The sequence below is a fragment of the Lutra lutra genome, chromosome 7, assembly GCF_902655055.1.
Source record: "Lutra lutra chromosome 7, mLutLut1.2, whole genome shotgun sequence".
Lineage (NCBI taxonomy): Eukaryota > Metazoa > Chordata > Mammalia > Carnivora > Mustelidae > Lutra > Lutra lutra.
Genome location: NC_062284.1, coordinates 137,976 through 160,769, shown reverse-complemented (window position 1 = coordinate 160,769; position 22,794 = coordinate 137,976). Strand labels below are relative to the sequence as shown.

Here is a 22,794-nt window from a genome sequence, read left to right as displayed (position 1 = left end):
GAATGTGGGCACACTAGCTCTCCACTGCCATGTCCACACTATTACCTCTTTCTTCCCTTCTGAACAGAATTTTTTTTTTCTTCTAACAGGAATTTACAGGTTTGATGCAAAACAGCAACAGCTGGTCACTGCTAACAATGTAGTGTAGTGCCCATCCAGATTGTTCTCTGTGCATGTGTGGTTTTCTCTGGTGTGTGCGAGCTTTCTAGGATAATGTAGTCCAACTTATTTATTTTTGCTTTTGGTGTCGGATTCGGAAAATTATCAACAAGACCTTTGTCAAGGAGCTTACCACCAATGTTTTCTTTTACGAGTTCTGTGGTTTCAGATCTGACGTTCAAGTCTATAAACCGTCTTGAGTTAATTTTTGTGCCTGGTGTGAGAAAGTGGTCGGGTTTCATTCTTTTGCATGTGCCTGTCAGGTTGTCCCAACACCATTTATCAAAGAGACTGTCCTTTCCTCCTTGTATATTCTTGGCTCCTTTGTCCTAAGTTAATTGACCATAGAAGCATGGGTTTATTTCTGAGCTCTTTATTCTGTTCCACTGATCCATGTGTCTGGTTTTATGGCGATATATACTGTTTTAATTACTACAGATTTGTAATATAGTTTGAAACCCGGGAGCATGATGCCTCAAGCTTTGTTCTTTCTCAAGGTTGCATTGCCTATTCGGGCTTTTTATGGATCTGTACAAATTTTAGGATTACTTGCTCTATTTCTTTGAGAAATGCCATTGGAATTTTGATAGGGATTGTGTTGAATCTGCACATCATTTGGGGTAGTATGGACATTTTAACAGTGTTCTTTCAATCCATGAGCATGGAATATCTTTCCATTTGTTTCTGTTGTCTTTCATTTCTTTAATGTCTTGTAGCTCTCAATATATAGGTGTTTCATCTCCTTGGTTAAATTCATTCCTAAGCATATTTTTTTCTTTTGATGCAATTGTAAATGGAAGGTTTAAAAAACATTGCTCTTTCTGATAGTCTGCTATAGAAAGGCAACCGATTTTTTTGTAAGTTGATTTTGTACCCTGCAGTTTTACTAAATTTGTTCATTCTAACAGCTTTTTGGTGGAGTCTTTAGGGTTTTCGATATATAACATCATGTCATCTGGAAATAATGACAGTTTTACTTCTTCTTTACCAGTGTGAATACTTTTTATTTCTTATTCTTGCTTCATTGCTCTGGCTAAGACTTCCAGTACTATGTTGAATTAAAGTGGTGACAGTGGGCATCCTTGTCTTGCTCCTGATCTTGGGAAAAGGTTTCAGCTTTTCACTGTTGTGTATGGCGTTAGCTGTGGGCTTGTCATACATGGCCTTCATGATGTGGAGGTGGATTTCCTCGGTGTCCACTTTGTTGGAAGTCTTTGTCATGAATGGATATTGAAGTCGGTCAAGTGCTTTTCTGCATTCACTGAGATGATCATGTGATTTTTACCCTTCACGTTGTTAATGTGGTGTATCCCACTGACTGGTGGGTGGGTGTTAGACTGTCCTCGCATCCCTGGAGTAAATCTCACTTGATCATGTTGAATGATCCTTTAGTGTGTTGGTGATTTGGTTTGCTGCTGTGTAGCTGAGGATTATCGCATCTGGGTTTGTCGGGGATGTTGGCCTGTGATTCTCTTTTCCTGTGGCATCCTTGTCTGGTTTTGGTTTCAGGCTAATGTTGGTCTCATAGAATGAGTTGGAAAGTGTTTCTTCCTCTTCTATATTTGGAAGAACTTGAAAGTTGGAGAAAGATTGGTAATAATTCTTTGAATGATTGGTGGAATTCACCAGTGAAGCTAATGAATTTATGGAAGAGACTGTCCTAGATTTTTCTTTTCTTGGAAGTTTTAAATTACTGATTCAATCTTCTTACTAAGTATCAGTCTGTTCACATTTTCTATGTCATCATGATTCAGTCTCAGTAGGTTGTGTGTACCTAGGAATTTACCTGTTCTAGGTTGTCTAGTTTGTTGGCATGTAACTGCTTCCAGTAGTCTTTTATGAGCCTTTGTATTTCCGTGGTATCATTCGTAACATTTCCTGTTTCGTTTCTGATTTTATTTATTTGGGTCCTCTTTTTTTCTTGATGAGTCTAGCTAAAGGTTTATCAGTTTTGCTTATCTTTCAGGGAATCAGCTCTTTGTTTCATTGATCTTTATTTTTTAGTCTCTTTTTATTTATTTCTTCTCTGATCTTATTTCCTTCCTTTTAACTTTATGCTTTGTTCATCTTTTTCTGACTCCTTGAAGTGTAAAGTTATGTTTTTATTTGAGACTTTTCTTGTTTCTTGATATAGACATTTATAGCTAGGAACTTCCCTCTTAAAACTGTTTTTGCTGCATCCCACAAGTTTTGGTATTTATATTTCCATTTTCATTTTTCTCAGCATTTTTAAAATTTCTCTTTTGAATTCTTCTTCAAGCCATTAGCTGTTTGATAGCATGCTGTTTAATTTCTACATACTTGTGAATTTTCCAGTTTTACTCTTGTAATTAATTTCTAGTTTCATGCTGTTGTGGTCAGAAAAGATTCTTGACATGATTTTAATCCTCTTAAATTTATTAAGACTTGGTTTGTGGCCTACCATATGATCTATCCTGGAAGAATATATATTCTTTTGTCTTGGACAGAATGTTCTGTACATATCTAGGTCCGTCTGGTCTAATGTGTCCTTTAATGCTGACATTTTCTTGTTGCTTTTCTGTCTAGATGATCTAGCCATTTATGTATGTGAGGTATTCAAATCCCTTACTATCATTATATTGTTATCCATGTCTCCTTTTAGATCTGTTAATATTTGCTTTATATATTTAGGTCCTCCCAAGTTGGGTGAATGAATCTTAACAAATATCACATACTTTTTTTTCCTTTGGATTGTCCTCTTTATCGTTAGGTATCAACCATGTTTGTCTTTCAAAAAATTTTTGTTTACTTATTTATTTAAAATACACTCTGTGCCCATTGTGGGGCTCAAACTTACAACCCTGAGATCAAGAGTTGCAGGCCCCCCACCTGAGCCGGTCAAGCAGCCCCATGTTTGTCTTTAATTACAGTCTTTGTTTAAAGGCTGATAGAAGTATAGCTGCTCCATGTGTTTTTGGTTTCTGTCTTCATGGCATCTCTTCTATCCTCACTGTCAACCTGTGTGTGTCCTTACATCTAAAGTGAGTCTCTCACAGGCAGCACGTGGATGGGTCTATTGTTTCTAAACCATTCAGCCACTCTGTCTTTTGATTAGAGAATTTGTTCTGTTTACATTTAAAATAGTTATTAATAGGTATGTACTAATTGTTTGGTTAATTGCTTACTATTTTTGTAGTTCCTCTTTTGTTCTCTTCCTTCATAGTTTAATGATTTTCTTTAGTAGTGTATTTATATTCCTTTCTCCATCTTTCTTGTATGTATAATAGGTTTTAGCTTTGTGGGTACCATGAGGCTTACATTAACAACCTATGTCTTTAACAATCTGTTTTAAGTTGGTAACAACTTAAGTTTGATCCCATTCAAAAGGTTAACATTTTTACTCTTTCTCTGACCCATGTTTTATGCTTTTGATGTCACATTTTGCACTTTTTTAGTCTTCAGTGTCCCTTAACTAATTATTGTAAACATAGTTATTTTTACAACTTTTGTCTTTTAGCTTTCATACTGGTTTGTAAGTGATTGACTACTTTTTCTATATATTTACCTTTGCAATAGATTTATTGAGATTTATTCTTTCATATATTTTCTTGTTATTAATTAGTGCTCCTTTTCAGCTTAAAGAAGTCCCTTTAGGGCGCCTGGGTGGCTCAGTGGGTTAAGCCGCTGCCTTCGGCTCAGGTCATGATCTCAGGGTCCTGGGATCGAGGCCCGCATCGGGCTCTCTGCTCGGCGGGGAGCCTGCTTCCTCCTCTCTCTCTGCCTGCCTCTCTGCCTGCTTGTGATCTCTCTCTGTCAAATAAATAAATAAAATCTTAAAAAAAAAAAAGAAGTCCCTTTAACATTTCTTTTTTTTAATATTTTATTTATTTATTTGATAGACAGAGATTACAAGTAGTCAGAGAGGGAGGCAGGGAGAGAAGAGGAAGCAGGCTCCCTGCTGAGCAGAGAGCCCGATGTGGGGCTCGATCTCAGGACCCTGAGACCACGACCTGAGCCGAAGGCAGAGGCTTCAACCCACTGAGCCACCCAGGTGCCCCCCTTTAACATTTCTTATAAGGCTGGTATTGTGGTCATGAACTCTTTCAGCATTTGCTTGTCAGGAAAACCATTTATCTCTCCTTCAATTTTGAATGCTAACTCTCCTGGGTGGAGTCTTCTTCGTTGGAAAATGTTCCCTTTCAGCACTTTGAATATATCACGTCACTCTCTTTGGCCTGCCAAAGTTTCTGCTGGAAAATCTGCTGATAGCCTTATGGGGGTTCACTTGTATATAAGTTGTTTTCTCTTGCCACTTTCCATATTTTCTTCTTATTTTTAACTTCTAATGTTTTAATTATAATGTATTTTGGTGTGGATCTCTTTGGGTCCTGTTTGGGACTCTCTGGGCTTCCTAGATCAGGATGCCTGTTTCCTCCCTCATGTTAGGGAAGTTTCCCACCACTTTTAATTAATTAATTAATTGATTAAAGATTTTATTATTTATGTATTCAAGAGAGAAATCCCAGGACCCCAAGATCATGACCTGAGCCAAAGTCAGATGCTTAATCGACTGAGCCACCCAGGTGCCTTTATTTATTTACTTTTAAAGATTTATTTAGTTATTTTAGAGGGGGGGAGGGACAGAGAGAGTCATTTTTTTTTAATTTCTTTTCAGCATAGCAGTATTCATTGTTTTTGTACCACACCCAGTGCTCCATGCAATACGTTCCCTCCTTAATACCCACCACCTGGTTCCCCCAACCTCCCACCCTCACCCCTTCAAAACCCTCAAGTTGTTTTTCAGAGTCCATAGTCTCTCATGGTTCACCTCCCCTTCCAATTATTTCCCTCAAATCCCTTCTCCTCTCTAACTCCCCATGTCCTCCATGTTATTTGTTATGCTCCACAAATAAGTGAAACCATATGATAATTGACTCTCTCTGCTTGACTTATTTCACTCAGCATAATCTCTTCCAGTCCCATCCATGTTGCTACAAAAGTTGGGTATTCATCCTTTGGGACAGAGAGAGTCTTAAGCTGACTCTACGCTGAGCACAGAACCTGAGGCAGGGTTCATTCCCACATCCCAGAGATCATGACCTGAGCCAAAACCAAGAACTGGAGGTTCTTGGCTACCCAGGTGTTCCTCTGCCATTATTTTTAAAATAAGATTTCTACATCTCGGGCGCCTGGGTGGCTCAGTGGGTTAAGCCGCTGCCTTCGGCTCAGGTCATGATCTCAGGGTCCTGGGATCGAGTCCTGTATCGGGCTCTCTGCTCAGCAGGGAGCCTGCTTCTCTCTCTCTCTCTCTCTCTCTCTCTCTCTCTGCCTGCCTCTCTGTCTACTTGTGATCTCTCTCTGTCAAATAAATAAATAAATAAATCTTTAAAAAAAAAAAGATTTCTACATCTCGCTTTTTCTGCTCTGTCTGGGAGCCCTGTGATGTGAGTGTTAGTCCATTTGATGTTCTCCCATGGGTCTCTTAACTTATCTTCACTTTTAAAAATTCTTTTTTCTTTTTGTTGCTCTGTTTGGGTGAGTTCCATTGCCTTGTCTTCAAGCTGACAGATCCTCTCTTCTCCTTCATCTAATCAGCTGTTGAACTCCTAACTGTCTCTTTCAGTTTGGTTATTGTGGTCTTCATTCTGACTTCTGTTTGGTACCTTCATGTGTTTTCTACATCTTTGCTGAAGTTCTTGCTATGGTCATTCATTCTTCTCCCCAGTCTGGGGAGCATCTTTATGACCGTTACTTTGAATTTGTTTTCAGGTAAATTACTTATTTTCATTTCATGAAGATTTTTTCCTGAGGTTTTATCTTATTCTTTCCTTTAGAACATATCCCTCTCTTTCTTCATTTAGCTCAACTCTCTGTTGGTTTCCGTAGTTGAAACAAATGCCTCTTCTGGCCTTGAAGGAGTGGCCTATATAGAAAGCAAACCTGGTCATTCAACCCTGTCCCAGTTCTTTGTTGTCTCTCAAACCTCTGTGCACGTCCAAGTAGCCTGTTATATTTTTAATAGCGTCTGGTAGGTGAGAATGTGCCAAGACCGGCCAGTATACGTAAGGGAGGATTTAGTACCTGGATTCAGGGTGTTTGGTAGTGAGGTAGCTACCCTCAGGTAGCAGCTTTTATCTTTCATTCATTCATTCATTCAAAGTAGGCTCAGCATGGGGCTGGAACTCACAATCCCAAGATCAAGAGTCCTACTGACGGAGTCAGCCACATGCCCCCAGGTAGCACCTTTTGAAAGCGTGCTAACATAGGAGCGCCTGGGTGGCTCAGCCGGCTGAGCATCTGACTCTTGGTTTTAACCCAGGTCATGATCTTGGGGTCATGAGATTGGGCCCCAGAGATTCTGTCTCTCTCTCTCCCCCACTCTGCTCCTCTCCTCCTCCTGTTCTTTCTCTAAAATAAATCAATAAATCTTAAAATTATAAAAGCGTGCTAAATATACACAGTCCCGTGGGGCCACAAGAGAACGCCCTGCTGCCCAGGTGATCTGGCAGTATCCCCTGGGCAGCGGTTGCAAAAAAACGGGACTCCAGACCAGTGTATAAGCCCTTTCCTGGGAGATACTGGCCAACAGGAGCAGGGCAGAGGGAGAGCACCACGATGGCATCCACAGCCTGTGTTTGTTGAGAGCATTCGTGGTCCTCTAGGTGCATACCAGACCTGAAGCCCGCCCTTTAGGGCAAAGCTCTGGGAGAGGCAAAGAGGCCGCCTTCACAAAAAGACTTCACAGAGAGGTGGGGCTGTGTGTCTGTCTGTCTCAGTATTCTCTCTAGGCAGTGCTGTGGAGGTGGCAGCCTGCCAAGAGCTGTCTCTTCAATTGCCGCAGTCCCATGGGACCCAGGAATGCAACACCCTCCAGCCCTCCCCAGCCGCCTCCAGAACTGTATCACCAAGGGGCATCCTCTGGGCCCAGCTGCAAAAACTGGGGCACCAGATATAAAAAACAGGGCACCAGTCACGTGTAAAGCCGCCTTCTAGGAGACCCTGATCCTCTGGAGTGTGAAAGAGGCAGAAAGCAAAGAGAGCGCCTACTCTCTAGGTCTCTGGAAAAGTTCGTAGTTCCTCGATGAGAGTTTAACTAGACATCTGCCCCGTAGGCTGGAGCCAGTAGGCCTCCTTCGCAGAGAGACGGAGCTCCTGGGTCTGTTGCCTCTTGCTGTGCTCTGGGGGTGGTGGCTGTTTGCAAACTCTTTCTCCAGGGATACAGTCCTGTGGGACCCACCGGCACAAGCCCCACTGGCCACCAGGACTAGATGGTGAAGAGCTGTCCCTTGTCAGCAGCTGCAAAAGTCAGCGTGACAGACGGGTGTGAGCTCCTTTTCGTGCGGCACCAACTGGTCCAGTCCCACGGAACTAGCACAAGCCCCACTGGCCTTTAGAGCCGGGCAGGCAAGAAGCATCTCCCGGGGAGGCGGCCACAAAAATCAGGAGACCGGATGCATGTTCACGTGGACGTACCGGGGCTCTGGGTCATGGCGACGGGAGAGCTGACGCTGGCGCCCAGCAGGCTCCCTCCCTGGTTCCCATAGATGCCAGGTGTGTGGGTTACATCGGATGCCTGCCCCTCAGGCCAGTGTTTTCAGCTGGTGAGGCTTCCTCACTTTGAGTCCGGGGGATGGGCTGCTTCTGAGCCGGGGTAGGTAAGTCTGTGTGCCTAAGCCCCGTTAAGAGCTGTCTTCCAGATTGTTATAGTCTCGCAGGTCTCAGGATGGGAGCTCTCTTGGTTTTCAAAGCGAGATGTTTTGGGGGCTCATTTCTTACTTGCAGGTTCTAAATGTTAAGGTGGTCGAGGAGTTTGAACGCTTTGCTCCTGGAGGGGCAGCCCTGGGTTTTGAGTTTTCTCCTGGTTTTGGGTCGCTTTGCAGGGGTGGGGTTTCTGGCCTGTCCTGCCTGCCAGATGTGGTGTTTTCTCATTTGCTTGATGTGCAGTCCTAACTCTACCAGCCTTTAGATTTTTGAAGGAGGAAATGGTCCCGTATGTAGTTGTAGACTCAGGGTTTCTGTGGGAGGAGGTGAGTTCCGGGTCTTCCTCCATCAGTACCTTGAGCCACCAGGCACCCATGCATCACCGTCTCGAGCTGGAACCCCACGGTGTAAACTTTTGATACTATTTTTATTTCTTTTTATTTTATGATCCACAATGTCTATATGGAATTGGGCAAAATTTTTTTCTCCAAGTCAGGGTCTCTCAACCCCTGACACTGGGACTGGATAAATCTTTGTTATGGGACACTGTCCTGTGGATTGTAAATCTTTTGGTGGCATTTCTGGCCTCTGTCCACAATGCCTGTAGCATCCACCCAAAACTCTCCAGACAGAGTCAGATGTGCCTTAAGGGACTGCGCTGTTCCCCTCACCCCTGCCCCTGGAGCGTCACTACTGTCAGTCTTACAGACTGCAGCTTCCCAAACCGTGTGCCCTGGAACCCGCAGGGATGTTGTGAGGACGCAGATGCTGGTGCAGCAGTGGGAGGCCGGCTCGAGATTCCGCGTTTCTAACGGGTGCTCAGGGATGCGAATGCCGCCATCCTGAGCTCCGCACTGAACCGCACGCTCGTAGACGTCCGCTCATTCGTATCAGTTGGGTGAATTTTCAAGAGGATCCAATGGCAATAATTACAGAAATAGTGAACTTTGAGTGAACTGTAGCCCAACAATCTAAGACCGATGGAAACTCAGAGAACAAGCTCCGTCCTTCCATCCCCACAGATCACAGCTTCCTTTCCTTTTCTGCATGTCCTTCCAGCCCTAGTGTTCATTTACAATCCAACTCTAAGGGTGATGTTTGCCAGAATCTTACCAAGTTCACCCAGACGGTCGCGAACGGAGGCAACCTTGTGTCCCACTGGGTGTTTTGAGTTAGGGTGCTGTGAACATTCTAGCTCCGGAGAGCCCTCTTGGCCTGTTGAGAGGTTAATGGTATTAAATTCAGACTGCGAGCTCTGATCTGCTGATGCTCAATCTGTCTTTTGTGTGTGAAGGTGCCCCTTCTCCTTGAGAACTATTGACTGGACCTAAACTCAGCACAGCTGGAGGTTGTTTTCTTACTACAGGTGTTCTGAGAGTCCTGGAAATAGGTTAGGTTAGGGTTATTAAAGCTTACCACTTACAGAGATATGTTGTCCTATACTTCTGTTCTCAGAATCAATAGAACATGTAATGAAAATCCTGGAGTGAAAAAAATCCCCTGCATTTCATCCGGAACCCTTAAAATAGTGATTGGTAAGCAGACTCATTTGTCACATTGAGAATGCTGGATACAGAACACATTTCTTCTCCTCTGCAAAATAATTGATTACGTTCAGTGCTTGATCTTGCTGTTGCTTAAAATAACCCTCTGAGAATGGCTGCAGAGAAGATTCTTTTGAAAAACAGAATATAAGTCACTTTCTGCTGAATTAAACAATACCAGGAGACGTGGAAGAGTGGATTGACTGCCCCAGTAATGCCTTAGTCACAGACTGGGGACGCGTAACACATTGTAGGTCACTTCTACAAGCCTCGTTGAGGGCATTCTCTTATTTCATTCTTGTGGCAGCCGGTGACGAAGAACGGGGGGCTCTAGGCAGTACCCAGCAAAATCTAAAACATGTATACCCTTGACTCAGCAGTTCTAGGTCAGTGGCATAGAAATCCTTGTATAAGTGTGGAAAATAGATGTAGAGGGATGCTGACACAGCATTTTCCCCATGGTAGCCTGGTTAGAAATAACTCGGGGTTGAAGGCTGTATGACTGCCCGTCAACGGTAAAAGCTTAAACTATAATAGGCTCATAACTCAGGCCACTTCGCATCATGTGAAGGAAGAGTGGGGAAGGATAGGCTTATACTGACGTATAGGATGGCGAGCAAACAGCGGTCACAGAACTTACAAAGAGGAAGACATGTGCTCTTTGTGTGTGTGTATTTTAAAATGTCTATACATTGAACTTCACAGTGGTTACCTTTGGAGGAAGGAGAGGGGAAAGAGAATTCCTACTCGTAATGTGCTTCTGGTTTGAATCCTGGCAATGATCATGTATTACTTTTGTAATTTAAGTATTATTTTGAGAAAAAACAAAAATGATCCTGGGTCCTAGTTCTACCGCTGCTACTCAGGTTAGACCAGTGGTTCTCAGCCTGGGGTAGTTTTGCAACCCCCTCCTACCCCCACATTTGGCAACAACTGGAGACATTTTTGGCTGTCACATTGTGTGGAGAGGCCAGGGAGGCTGCCGAGCCTGTAGTGCACAGGACAGCCCCCATGACAAAGACCGAGCCCCAGATGCCCATGTCGCAGAGCCAGGAACTCGCGGGTCAGACTCCAGGGCTGCCGCCACGGTCAAAAAGGCAGGTTGTGCACCTGATGGTATTGGGGACTGCTGTTCAGTGTGAGGTGTTCTCTGTGCACCACAAACCTCACCATTGTGATATAAGGGAAAGTAAATATGGACATGTGTACCCCAGGAAGCAGGCACTGGTGCTTTCTCCTGTACTGTTAGCGCCCAGCACGGACGGCTGACGTATTAAGCAGCCACTCAGTGTTGGCTGAGCGAGTGAAGGAATTTAACTAGATACCCCACATTAGGCTCTAATATACCCAGGTTGGGGCAGATGCTGAAGATTTAAGAATTTGCGGATGAAAACTAAAGTTATGGCAGATGTTGTCTGTTAATTTGTCTTAAGATGAGAATTGACAAAAGACTGCTAATACTTGTCATTCATTTTAAAACACCTTTGGTTCACTTTTTGATAAGAAAATCCTTATCTTTTTGATAGGAAAATCCTGTTTCTTTTGGGAGGAATGCCAGTAAAGGACCCTATTGCATCTTATCTTCCTAGATAAGATTTTTTAAATCCTTTGCTATCTTTTTGGCTGTGTACTGACTTTAGTGGAGAAGACCTTAAAAAAAAAATCTTACTTATTTTTAAAATTTAAAATTTATTTTTAAAGATTTTTTTTTTTTTTAATTTGAGAGAGAGACAGTGAGAAAGAGCATGAGCGAGGAGAAGGTCAGAGAGAGAAGCGGACTCCCCGAGGAGCCGGGAGCCCGATGCGGGACTCGATCCCGGGACTCCAGGATCATGACCTGAGCTGAAGGCAGTCGTCCAACCAACTGAGCCACCCAGGCGTCCCTAAAATTTATTTTTAAATAATCCTCACACCTAACGTGGGGCTTGAACTCACAACCCTGAGATCAAGAGTTGCATGCCCTATGGACTGAGCCAGCCAGGTGCCCCTTAAAAAAACATTTTAAACTACTGTTGGCACTGTCTGACCTAGTAAAATAACGTACATTGTGTTTCACTTTATCCGTGTAGCAGCGAGACAGCAAAGCTGAAGGTATTCTTTTATTGATGTTTTATAATGGAAAAACTCAAATATACACAAAATATTTAAGAATAATGAGTTGATGAGTCTTTTTTGCCATACACTTCACAATTTTAGACATCTGCCAACAGATACCCTTATTCATATAGATTACAAGTTGTGGTGTATGAAGGCTAACAGTTAATTAGTGCCAGTGCTCAGATTAAGGCTCTCAGCTTTGTAGTTCTGTGTCCTATTCATCATCCCAAAAATTGAGGAGCAAGGTTACATTTTTTGGAAAATGTATGTGGTTTCACTAAATGACTTGTGAAAGTGAAGGTTTTTCGTAACACATTCTCCTAATTCCTCCCAACGTGAGACAATTCTGGAGCGATGATATTCAGACTTAAAATGGAATTTGTAAAACCCAAATTTAAATCCTTCAAAATGTTCATGGCATTATCCGTATTTGTACCTTTTAGGTATTCAGTTTTGTCTCCCCCTTGCTAGTTGTATCTTTACTTTGGAAGGATTGTCCCATTTGCGCTTCGTCTGGATCTTACTCTATTTTTAGAACAAGCTCCACTGCTTTGCTCCCTTTGTTTTTCTGATACTTTTCACAGGTTGACTTTCTAATTATTACTATTAGCTTTAGAGGATACAGACTTGAGGAAAGCTTCTAATTGAGCCGTCACTGCGCTGTGTCGAGAGCACCCCACACGACAGACCCCTCGCTCTGCCTGCTGTTGCCGGGTTCCACTGCCCAGAGTCCTCTGCAGGGAGATGACCTTTGTTGGACTATTGGGGGAGTTTTAGTCAAAACCAGTCGATGTGCAGGCAGTGGTTGTGGGATCTCTAACTTCAAGAGGCTGTGTCTGGTGACTTTAGTCCTTAGGAGTAAATTCTTGCAGCCCTGTGACAGTGTCTTCACAACTGGTGACAAAATTCTGAATCATTAGAGATAAATGGGACTTGTCGCAGGTGCTGACCCATTTATTCCTTCATGTAGTCCACACACTGAGCACCGCTTGTGTGCCAGCGCGCTGTTAGGTGCCGGGGTCATGTGAACAGGACACCCCCTGCCTTTGGTCTACACCACAGTGGGGAAGACAGACCAGATCAAATATAGCCAAGATTGTACCATTGGACTGCAGGTAAGGAACACGGTTTATACAGAGGAACCCAGTGGAGACTTTGGGGGATGGGGAAGAGCCCTGAGAAAGTGATGCCTGAGCTGGGATATGAGGCTGAGAGGAGGAGGGGAGGTGAGGAGGGGAAATCATCTCCAGCAGGGTAGAGGAGCGCTCCTTGTTGGAGGGAACTGTGCGGTGGGCTTGAGAAGCTGAGCTATCAGTATGGCTGGAACAGAGAGCAAAGGGGACAGTCACACCAGAAGAAGATGGGCAGTATTTGACCTTAAGGATTCGGTCTGTCTTCCACAAGGAAAGTTATGGAGGAGTTTTAAGCAAGGGGCTACCACTGCATCTGTGTTTGGAGAGATCGCTTGGGTATCCACACAGAGAACCGACTGGAGGGGACTGAGAAGCCACGAGGAGCCTGCTTAGGGCAGGAGGTTTGCTCTCACCCCGATGAGAGAAGCAGACAGCTCATGCTAGGTTGGTGGCAGTCTTGGGGTAGGAAATGGATTGATTTGGAAGTATTTAGAGGTAAGCCCAACGGTTTCCTGATGGATTGGCTATGCGGGTGAGGGAGAAGGGATGTGCAAGATGGCTCTTAGTTTTCAAAATTGTAACGAGGCACATGGTGGACCCACTCACTGCAGCGGGCAGTACGGTCAGGGACCATTATGGTGAAGGTCATGAGTTTGGTTTTGTCCGTGTTGAGTTTGTCATCCCTTTTACAACGTCCGTGTTTCACAGAGACCAGATAATTGTGGCCAGCAAAGGTTGTCAGGTGATTGAGTAGTGCTGAGCTCTCAGGTGAAGGTTCTCAGCTTTGCAGTGTCCTCCCTCGTCACCGTGCTGAAAGTAAGGAGCAGGGTTACATGTCTTTGAAACTATGTGTGGTTGCACTAAATGACTTCAATGGGAAATGTTCCTTGTCGCTGAGAGATGGGACCTTCGGGTGTAGAACAAGAGGCGGGGGCTGTGTGGGAGATTCGGATGCCCCTGAGCAGTCTTTCCTTAGGTTCACTTTAGTTCCAGTACCCTTGGAAATGACCTTTTGGGGATTCTCTGGGATAAATACGTGGAGAACCAGAATAGAATTTCTAGGATCTCCATTGCTGAGTGCAATTTCACAAGCCTCCTAAAAAATTTCTAAAAGTGATTGCTGGGTACCTTCAAACAGAAAATCTCTGTGAAAGCAGGGGTTGGATGTGTCCGTGCCAGCAGTTTTGAAAGACCATCTGTGGGACTGGTGTTTCTGAAAGTGTGTCCTGAAAACTTCAAGTGTCTCTGAGATCTGTAGGTGGCCAGCACTGGAATTACATTGTTTTGCATACTGTTTGCAAACTAGAAATGTAAGATTAGTTATGTTTTTCTCCCCCTTTGGAAGTCCCATTGTGTTCTTAATATTTACCTTCAAAGGAATGTGCTCAGAATGAATTGAGTGTCTTAGCTGACATGTTAATGGTACGGAGTTCAGCTAGATGTCACATGATTTAAGGGTTATTATTGACATTGGCTTATTTTACTTTCTTATTACTGTCATGTTGCTTTTACCCCATTCTATAAAAAAGACCTGTGGCTAAAAGAGTAAAAATGACTAGTAATGTACAATTCAGAATTTTGCCATAAATATAGTGTGCATATGCAGTCTAAAGGTCTGTATGTGTTCTGATCCATCAGTCTGCAAATATGGTGGCGTCACGTGTGCTCCCAAAAATGGAAAGCAAAACCACGATCACCTGGAAATCAGGTTTCACCCTCTCAGGAATCCGTTCCCCAGTGCCTGGGGTTATTTTATTGTGAGACTTCGTCAAATAACGGCAGCCCAGAACACACTTGTGACATTTTCAAAAGACAGTGGCCTCTGGTGAACCAATTATTTCCTTGAATAAACATAATACTTCATAGTATGAAATTTATAAATTTTGTTACCAAAGTCAGAGAGAGACTAAGATGCCAGAGACATCAGTCCAAGTTGGATTAATTCTGTGTGACAAGATTGGGTTTAAGGTCTGCTGCAGGTAAGAATTTGCAAATCCAGGAACAAAATTATTCTGTGTGAAGAGAAAACAGAAGTGACTAATAACAAAATTCCTTTATCAAGTGACACATTGGATGTCATGTTAATAGCACGCCACGCGGGGACCGTTACTCTCATGTGTATGTTCCGATATTTTGCTTTTTGGTCCAACAAAACCATGAATGTACAGCACGAATCGTCTTCTAGCTTCTTCGTGATACATTTTGTTATCGGGAAGAAGAGCTGTTCGTTTTAGTTTGGATTGTTTTGTGAGCTCTGGTGTGGATTGGAAGAGTTTGTTGAGAGCCGCTCTGCGGGCTGTGGCGGGGGGCATTGCTGGGCGAGTAATTGGGGTGGCCCTGGGGTGCCCGTCCACACACTGTCCCACTCGCAGGTAGCGGCTGGTGGAGACCATGTGCTTCCTGACTGGTCAGTGCGGGACAGAGTACGGAGCTGAGAATAGGAGCGCGTCACGGGCATGGGCTGTGTCCCTCAGCCGCCTCAGGATGAAACGGGCACGAGGGGTTAGCCTGTGCTTTTCCACCCTGAGACACCCTGATGCTCCAGGGGGCAGGTGCTCACCCCAGCCCTTTAACTTGGGGGATTTGAGAGGAACGTTTCCTTGTGACACTGACAATGCCATTTTCTGACTTCAAGCGTTGGCAGGTAGCCGAGCGCACTGACCCAGTCATATCTTGAGTAGGCAGAGCTGGGCATTTGAGGGGCAGAATGTGCTCTTCCCCCTTGACAAAAAGGAGTCAAGGTCAGAAAAGGAGGGAGACGGAAGTGATGGGGAGGGCAAATACACCAAATTTAAACAGTAATTCTCAAGCAGCCACACTCTCCAGAGAAGCTATAGGTTTCTTAAACTTGCCCACACCTTGACATATGCTCTCCACGCAGGCCAAGTGCTAATTTTTGGTAAATGTTAGAAATTATTTATTAGGATAAAAGTGAAATAGTGTCTTAACTGAAGAATTGGACCTTAGTAATGAGCTATGGCGTGATCATCTCACACATCCAGCTTTTTTCTTTGCCGCATATAATCATACAGCTAAATAAATTCAATCTCTGATTGTTTTACAAAAATAGGATTTTTTTGTAGTTTCTTTTTTCCCTTTACCAGTACCACATGGAAATCCCTATAAGCTTTTGGTTGTGTCTCGTCAGGTGTGACTTATTACAAACTTCTTTTTTTGTTGTTTGAAAGTTTAGATGTCTTTTGTGTGGGTGATAGTTTCAATTAGAATTTTTAAAAAATAATTTTTTAAAAGATTTTATTTATTTGACAGACAGAAATCACAAGCAGGCAGAGAGGCAGGCAGAGAGAGAGAGGAGGAAGCAGGCTCCCTGCTGAGCAGAGAGCCCGATGCGGGGCTTGATCCCAGGACCCTGAGATCGTGACCTGAACCGAAGGCAGAGGCTTAACCCACTGAGCCACCCAGTCACCCCCATAACTACCTTTTTTTTTTTTTTCAAACTGCATCCAGCTTTATTAAAGATACTTTTCATAAACAATCATGGTATTTCAGGCAGTACATGGGTAGACAATCGTTAGCAGTATACAACAACTTTCAAACCCCCTTCTTCAATGGACTACCAAAATCAGAAAGCCACTATAAAACCCAATGCGGTCTTCATGTGATGCTTGGAGCAGGGAAGTTTAGAGTGAGGGCGGACAGTTCACATTTAGCATGTTGTTTAACAACTTTTCACAAGCCAACCCTGACTTTCAGGAAAAGAAATGAAAATGGCAGGATTATCCATCTGAAGACCCACGAGCTAAAAAAGGAACTCTTTTGAGGGACGCCATCTCAGTGGTGACACTTAGTCAAGTCCAGATTGCCTGACATACTGGGAATCATGTCTTGGGGGTCAGGTTCCAACAGGTCTCTGGGTTCAAGGGAGTCAAGTCTATGTTGAAGGCAGAGAGGGAGAAGAGGACATAAAACCTGAATTTTAGTTTTTTCCACACCACCAAGGGATTTGTGCCCAGGCGGCTCATGTGTATCGACGTCAAGGAACTCCTCCTCCTGGGAGCCAAGAAGAAGTTTCTCAGAACTAGGAGGGAAAGGTGTTTTTCCCCTTGTGTCCATCTAGCTTCAGAGATATTCTATTAGTGACATATGCCTTTCCCCAAAACAACAATGAAGTGTTCTGTGTGCTAACAACATAGCTTAAAAAAAAAAAGTAAAACAAAACTCTGCATTTTTATAAAACTCGATAAAAATGGTATTTCAAACTGTACAGTCACCAGAAGTACACAGTTATCAAAGATGCACACCCTTCCCTTGGCATCTCCAGCACCTCCAGCTTTCTGTGCCTGGTCTGTTTTGGCATCTCCATTTTCTGCAGGGTTATCCCCATCCTTGCTGGCATCAGCTTTCCCCTTTTACCCTTTGGGTACCTTCTCTCCCTCTGCTGGGGCCTATTCAGGCTTGGGCTCTGGCTGTGGAGGAGCAGGTTAGCAGGTAACCCTGCAGATCTTCTCTGTGGCTCGTCCTTCACCTTGGCTTTACCTCCTTTAGCCTCCCCTCAGCCTTTCTCCTGGGCATGGTGGTGATGGCGTTGGGACGTAGGCGCTGGATGCGGGGATACAGCGGTGCGCGGGCTTTGGCCGGTCCGCGGGTCGTTCTCATCTCTTCTTCTTCTTCACACCACTCCCCGTAACCACTTTTTAAAAATATTTTATTTATTGATTTCAGGGACAGAGAGTGCACAAGCAGGGGGTTGGGAGAGGGACAGAGGGAGAAGCAAGCTCCCTGCTGAGCGGGGAGCCCGATGTGGGACTTGATCCGAGGACCCTGAGATCATGACCTGAGCCAAGGCAGCAGTTTGACTGACTGAGCCAACCAGGCGTCCCCATGATGACCATTTTTAAGTGTGTGGCTCAGTAGTGAGTGTTAAGTGTACTCACATAGTTGTGTCACACCTCTCCCGGAACTTTTTTTTTTATCTTACACTGAAGCTCTCTACCTGTGGGACAGAAACTCTCCTGCTGCCCCCCTCCTTGCCCCAGTCACCACATTCTACTTCCTGTCTCTGTGAGTTGACTACTCGAGAGACCTCGTCTGAGTAGAATCATGCAGTGTTTGTCTTTTTTGACTGGCCTATTTCCCTGAGCACAATGTCCTCAGGCCTCGTCCACGTCGTCGCAGGGGTCGGAATGTCCCTCCTGTTCGAGGCTGAGTGATATTCCAGGCCGTGCATCCCCCGTTCTGTACATCTGTTCATCTGCAGGGGGACATGTGAGTCACTCCAATGTCTTGGCTGTTGAGAATGATGCTGCTGTACACATAGGTGTGCAAACATATCTCCAGACCCTGCTCTCCCTTCTTTGGGGTGTATGCCCAGAAGTGGGACTTATGGACGATATTGTAATTCTGTTTTTAGTTTTTTGAGAAAACTCCGTACTGTTTTCCACATTGCTGCATCATTTCACCTTCCCCTGACGGGTACAAGGGCTCCAACTTCTCCACATTCCCTCCAACACATTTTCAGGTTGTTAACTTTTCACTAGTAGCCATCCTACCGTGTGTGGGTGACACCTGGTGATTTTGACTCGCATTTCTCTGATGATCAGTGACGGTGAGCGAATTCTTACATGCTTGTTGCCATTTTAATGTCATCTTTTTTTTTTAAAGATTATTTATTTATTTGACAGACAGAGATCACAAGTAGGCAGAGAGGCAGGCAGAGAGAAAGGGGGAAGCAGGCTCCCCGCTGAGCAGAGAGCCCCATGCGGGGCTCGATCCCAGGACCCTGAGACCATGACCTGAGCTGAAGGCACAGGTTTTAACCCACTGAGCCACCCAGGTGCCCCTTTAATGTCATCTTTAGAGAAATGTCTAGTCAAATGTCTATTTGCCCATTTTAAAAAAATTGGATCATTTGGTTTTTGTTGCTGTTAACTTGTTTTCTATTTTAGAAAATAGAAATTCTATTTTATTTTAGAAAATAAAATTCTATTTAACCCCTTATGGGACATATGATATGTACATATTTTCTCCCATTCCCTAGGTTGCCTTTTCTCCCTGTTGATTGTGTCCTCTGATGTTTAATTTCTAAAATTTAAAAAAGGTATTTATTTTTATTGAATGAATTTGACATGTACCGTTGCATAAGTTGAAGGTGTGCAGCATGATACTTTGAGGCATTTCTATATGGTAACGGGGCTGCCATTGTAGCAGTGATGCTCACGTTACATAATTACTGGGCGGTACTGTTTTCTCTAAGCTTCACACTGTGCTTCGGATCTGCATGGCTTACTTACTGCTTGTTACAAGTGTGTCCCCTTGGGCACTAGCAGGCTTACCCCCTACCCATGCAGACAAGTTTTTGAGTTAGAGGTATTCCCATCTGTCCATTTCTGATTTTGTTGCTCATGTTTTTGTTATAAAACCAAGAAGTCACAGAGCACAGCGTCAGGAAGCTTTTGCCCTGTGTCTTCTTCCCGGGGCTGTCCGGTTTGAGTTCTCACATTTGAAATCCATTTTTTAGTTGATTTTTGTATACAGCATGGGGGGGTGGTTAGGGGTCAACTTCTCTTGTGTGTGGGTATCCTGTTTTCCCAACACTGTTTGTTGAAGAAACTGGCCTTTCCCCGTCAAGCAGTCTCGGCACCTCTGTACACCATGTAGTGTGTCACGGGTGTCATGGATGTGACCCACTCTCTTTGGCTCTGTGGTTCCCAGGTATGTGCTAGAGTCCGTACGGAGGCCACCATCCTTACCAGGGTGCCCTAACGTGTTGGTGCCTGTATTGTTATGGGAGTGGGGCGTGGGGTTGCCGGACCAAGGGAATAAATACTTTTTGATAAATTTTGCAAGGGTAAAATATGACAAGGGTATATTTCAAAAAGGCAGTAATACTTTACGTCTCTACTCCCCGTGTTTGAGAGCAATAGGGTTCTTCTTCATCAGATCCCGGGACTGTAGGCTTCAGGAAGGCTTCTCCCTGGTGGGATCATATCTGTGATGAGGAAAAGAGATGTTTCTCTTTATCAGTACGTATGTTAGTGCTTAACATTTAAACACATAAAGACTCCCCTCCTCTCCCTTTCCATGACCTCCAGAAGCCTACTGAGTGGCAGAGTTCTGCTGACCTGTGCTTACCCTACGGAGGTGGGATCAGTTGAGGAGGAAAAACCCGGGCTTTGGAGATGAATCTGGCTTCAAAGCCCAGTGCCAGGTCGGCCTCCCAGCCTTTTGCTGTGTGATCCTGGGCCGATGAGAGCCTCTCACACTCTTCACTTGTGAAAGATGTCGGTGCATTCGCCACTGATGCCACAGAACAGTGTGGCGACTGTTCAGTCCTCCTCACACGTGGTCTCCAATCGCTTGGGCTGCGGAACGACTTACGGCCGCCAGGGTGGCTTGGCAACAGCAGACTCCTGAGAGGCTGGAAGTCTGAGACGAGGGTCCCCCGTAGCTGGGAAGGGCCCTCTTCCAGGCCTGGTCTCCCCACATGGCAGAAGCAGCTGGGGGCTCTGTCCGCAGGCTTCTTCATAAGGCGCTAGCTCCGTGCGTGAGTGCCCCGCTCTCATGGGCTCAGGACTGAGGCCTCCCTACTGATCCCATCACCCAGGGGGCTTAGGAGCTCAGCATGAATTTTAGAGGGCACCAACATTTACACCGTAGCCAATGTCATTTTCTATTTATCAAGATAGTTCTCAAAAACAGACTAAGACGCAACTGTGGCGACAGTAGAAAGATGAGTGGTTGCTGGGGTTGTGGTGGGCGGGGAGCCATGAAGGGCCACAGCGCTGAGCTTGCTGAAGGCAGCGAGACCCCCGAGGACGGTCCCGTGCTGGTGGGTACACGCCCTTACACATTTGCCCATACAGAGAATACATTACGCCGGGGGTGAAACGTAGTGTAAATTATGGACTTTGGGTTCATCCGTGGACACAAGTGTACCACTGTCATTGGGGTGTTGATGGGGAGCAGGGAGTCTATAGAAAATCTCTATACCTTCCCCTCAAGTTTGCTGTGAACCTTGAACTGCTCTACAAAATAGTCTCTTAAAAGTAGTTTTTACATTATTTTTATGATCATCACAGTAGGTCTAGTTAATATCTTTTACCACATATACTTACAGTTTTCTTCTTCTTTAAATTCTTTTTCTTCTGATGAGGAATTTTAAGATCTACTTTCTTAGCAACTTTCAAATATTCAGCACACTATTACACTGTACTCACTCACTGTGTATTACATCACCATGATGTCTATTTTACAACGGAAGTTTTGGGCCTTTTGATCCCCTTTACCCACTTTGCCCACCTGTTCCTCTCTTGCCTCTGCCAACCAGCTACCTGTTCTCTGTGTTTGTGAGCTTTTGAAAATAAATATTCCAAATGTAAGTGAGATCACTCATGGTCTGTCGTTGACTTAGTATAATTCCCTCCAGGTCCATTTGTATTGTCACAAACGGCAAGATTTCCTTCTTTTGAGTTGAGCTGGGGTAGTGTCGAGTTAGTGTTTTCATTTTCTTCAGATAAATGCCCGAAGAGGAGTTGCTGGATTGTAGGGGATTTCTACTTTTCATTTCTTGAGGGTCCCCCACGCTGTTTTCCACAGTGGCTGTGCTAATTTTTCCACAGTGCTGCAATGGTGCACGAGGGTTCCCTTACCTCCACATCCTTGCCAACACTAGTTTTTTCTTGACTTCTTTTTATAAGAGCCATTCTGACGGGTGTGAGGTAATGCCTCAGTGTGGTTTCGACTTGCAGGTCCCTGATAATCAGTGATGGTGAGCATCTTTTCATGTACCTGTTGGCCATCTGTATGTCTTCTTTGGGAAAAAGTCTGTTCCTATTCTCTGTCCATTTAAAACTGGATTGTTTTGCTAGTGAGTTGTAGGACTTCCTTATATATTTTGGATATTAACCCCTTATCAGATATATGATTTGCAGTTTGCAGATATTTTCTCCCATTCAGTAGTTGTCTTTTTATTCTTTTAAAAAGATATATTTATTTATTTTAGCGGGGAGGGGCAGATGGAGAGAGAGAATCCCATGCGGGCTCTGCACTGAGTGTGGTCCCCACTGTGGGGCTTGATCTCACGACTCCAAGATCATGACCTGAGCCAAAACCAAGAGTCAGATGCTTAACCGGCTGAGCCACCAGGCGCCCCTGTCTTTTCATTTTGTTGATGGTTTCCTTTGCTGTGCAGAAGCTTTTTACTTTGATATAGTCCCTTTTGTTTATGTTTGCTTTTGTTGCCTTTGGTTTTGGTGTTGAATCCATAAGATCATTACCGAGATCAATGGCAAGGAGTTTACTGTGTCTTCTTGTAGGATTTTATGGTTTCGGGTCTTCCATTCATATCTTTAATCAGTCCTGAGTTAGGTTTGTGTGTGGTGTAAGATAGTGGTCCAGCATCCTCCTTCTGCATGTGGCTGTCCAGTTCTCCACATGTGATTTATGACCGACTGTCCTTTCCCCATTGTGTATTCTTGGCTCCTTTGTCATGAATTAATTGATATATTATAATATATATATCAATATATAATATATTGATAATATATGCTTGTATTTATTTCTGTGCTGTATTTTCTATTCCACTGATGTCTGTTTTTACACCAATACCACTCTGTTTTGATTCTATTTTTTGTAATGCAATTTGAAATGAAGTAGTGTAATACTTCCAACTTTTTTGCTCTTTCTCAAGGTTACTTTGGCTATTCAGAATGTTTTGTGGTTTCACACACGTTTTAGGATTGTTTATTCTAATTCTGTGAAAAATGCTTTTGGAATTTTGATAGGGATTGTACTGAATCTGTAGGTCGCTTTGGGTAATTTGGATATTTCAACAATACTGATTCTTATAAACCATGGGCATGGAATATCTTCCCATTTATTTGTATCATTTTCAACTTCTTCCAATAATATCTCACAGTTTTCAGTGTGCAGGTCTTTAACTTCCTTGGTTAAATTTATAACCTTATAAGTTAATGAAATAGTAAATGAGATTATTTACTTAATTTCTCTTTTTGATAGTTCATTATTAGTGTACCAAAATGTAACAGATTTTTGTATATTGACTTTGTATTCTGCAACTTTTTGAATTTGTTTATTCTAACTATTTTTTGATGGAGTCTTTAGGGTTTTCTATATATAACATCAGGTCATCTGTAAGTAGTGACAGTTTTATGTCTTCCTTTCTGATTTAGATACCTTTTCTTTCTTCTTCTTCTTTTTTTTAAAGATGTGTTTATTAG

The 22,794-nt window shown here is 43.7% G+C and overlaps 1 protein-coding gene and 1 pseudogene across 5 annotated transcripts in view; one reads left to right on the top strand and one right to left on the bottom strand.

Annotated features, from left to right (window-relative positions):
* Positions 1 to 22,794, top strand: part of CHRNA5 (cholinergic receptor nicotinic alpha 5 subunit) — a 41,625-nt gene that overhangs the window by 4,446 nt on the left and 14,385 nt on the right. Inside the window, exon 1 of one of the 5 annotated variants that reach the window (XM_047737901.1) lies at positions 9,305 to 9,356. The exons of the other annotated variants lie outside the window; for them this stretch is intronic. The gene's annotated coding sequence lies outside the window, so the exon portion shown is untranslated. Of the gene's footprint in view, positions 1 to 9,304; positions 9,357 to 22,794 lie in introns of those variants that run through there. 5 annotated transcript variants of the gene reach the window in all.
* On the bottom strand, positions 12,774 to 17,128 carry LOC125104947 (non-histone chromosomal protein HMG-17-like; annotated as a pseudogene).